Source organism: Triticum urartu, chromosome 5A (genome assembly GCF_056163025.1).
Source record: "Triticum urartu cultivar PI428250 chromosome 5A, HENAU_Tu73, whole genome shotgun sequence".
Taxonomy (NCBI): domain Eukaryota; kingdom Viridiplantae; phylum Streptophyta; class Magnoliopsida; order Poales; family Poaceae; genus Triticum; species Triticum urartu.
In genome coordinates, this window is record NC_141877.1 from 176,613,440 (window position 1) to 176,615,398 (window position 1,959).

Sequence of the window (1,959 nt, forward strand, 5' to 3'; positions counted from 1 at the left end):
CCATGAACACGGTTTTCAAAGACCCGGGATCTCTATCTAGCTGGCGATACGTTGTGTCATCCATGCACCTGACGCATCCAGAAAATCCGTGGACCACCTGCCCCGCGAGATATCCGTAACCAAGATAGTCGTGCACCGTCGTGAGCAGTGCGGCTCTCATTGGGAAATATTCTTTCTCTGCAGCGTCCCATGTATTGGCTGGCGTTTTCCACAACGTGTCTAGCTCGTATTTCAGCAGCTCCAGATACAGATTGATGTCGTTCCCTGGTTGTTTCGGCCCTTCAATTAGCATACTCATGTGAATTTACTTCCTCTTCATGCACAACCAGGGGGGAAGGTTGTACATCCACACAAACATAGGCCAGGTGCTATGTGTGCTTCTCTGGCTGCCAAACGAATTGACTCCATCGGTGCTCGCGCCCAGCATGATGTTCCTTGGATCCTTCCCAAATTCTAGGTGTTCGAAGTTCAACGCTTGCCACTAGGTCCCATCCTTAGGGTGACTCAGCATCTTGTCTTTTTTATTTATCTCCGGATCATTTGCGTCATCTTCTCGCTTCTTCTCCTCCCTATCCGCGTGCCAATGTAGGAGCTTTTCTACCTTAGGGTCCGCGAAATAACGCTGCAGACGAGGAGTGATCGGAAAGTACCACACCACTTTTCGAGGAGCTTTCTTCCTCTTCTTGTATCGAGTGACGCCGCACACCGGACATATGGTAGACTCCACGTGCTCGCCCCGATAAATGATGCAATTGTTCATGCACACATGGTATTTCACGTGCGGTAAATCCAGAGGACACACGACTTTCTTCGCCTCCTCGAAAATGGTCGGGCACTTGTTCCCCTTGGGAAGATGTTCGTGCCAGAATGACATGTTCTCGTCGAAGCATGCGTCGGTCATTTTGTGTTTTACCTTCATCTCCAAAGCCATGAGCGTTACTTTCAGGCGGGTGTCCTCAGGTCTGCATCCTTCATACAATGGAGTAACCGCGTCTATCTCTAGTTGATCCAGCTTGGCTTTCTCTCGGGTGGCAGCTCTTGCGTTATCCGTCTGCTTGAGAAGCAGCTCTTGAATATGAGGGTCCTGCACCCAGCCCATCGATGGTCCATCGTCGTATACTCCTCCGGCATCTTGATCTTCATGATCATGCCCTTCGTCTGCTCCAGCATCTTCCTCATCATCATGTCTGGCATCTTCTACATGATGACTGTGTACAGCATCACCGCCGTGATCATGTCCTGGAAATTCTTCATCTTCTCGCCCACCTGAGCCATGGTGGTTGTCTTGCCGCCCTTCCTCATTTCTTGCCCGGCCTCCATGGACAACTTCATAGTCATCTTCATCACCTTGCCACCGATAGCCATCCATGAAACCACGCAAGAGCAGGTGGTCTCGCACCTGCCCGGAATCCGGGTCCGCAATAAGGCTCTTCAGCTTGCATCTTCGACACGGACATCTTATCTCCGTCTCATTCTTTTGAAGCATCCCGGCCTTTGTGGAGCTCAAAAACCTATTCACGCTGCCTTCGGTCATCGTGCGGACCATGGTCGCCTGCGGGGTAGAGCAAAACGATATTTTAGAACCAAGAAAAAATTTGGCATGACTTTCCCTAAAAATAGGACCAAAAATAATGCATAGTGCCAAAATTCTCGCCGAAACGGAAATGAATCAACATTCCGGCAAAATATTGGCAACTATCGCATTTCAAATACCCATACCTGCAAACACAAACATATATGCAACACCACAAACATATGCAACACCACAAACATACATAGATCTAGCTAGGCTACAAAAAGTGCATGTGCACGTTGTTGGAGCGAGCTAGGGAGACAAAAAGTAGATCTACAACATGAAGATAGCTTTCCCCTTACTTACCTAACAAAAAAAGGTAATTTCAACACTTAATTTTGATGAATCTATGGTGCAAATGAGGTGAGGAGGAGGAGGCAGCCGAC

At 48.6% G+C, this 1,959-nt stretch overlaps 1 pseudogene; it reads right to left on the minus strand.

Annotated features, from left to right (window-relative positions):
• Window positions 1-304: 304 nt before the first annotated feature.
• Window positions 305-1,546, minus strand: LOC147970725 (uncharacterized; annotated as a pseudogene).
• Window positions 1,547-1,959: the final 413 nt, after the last annotated feature.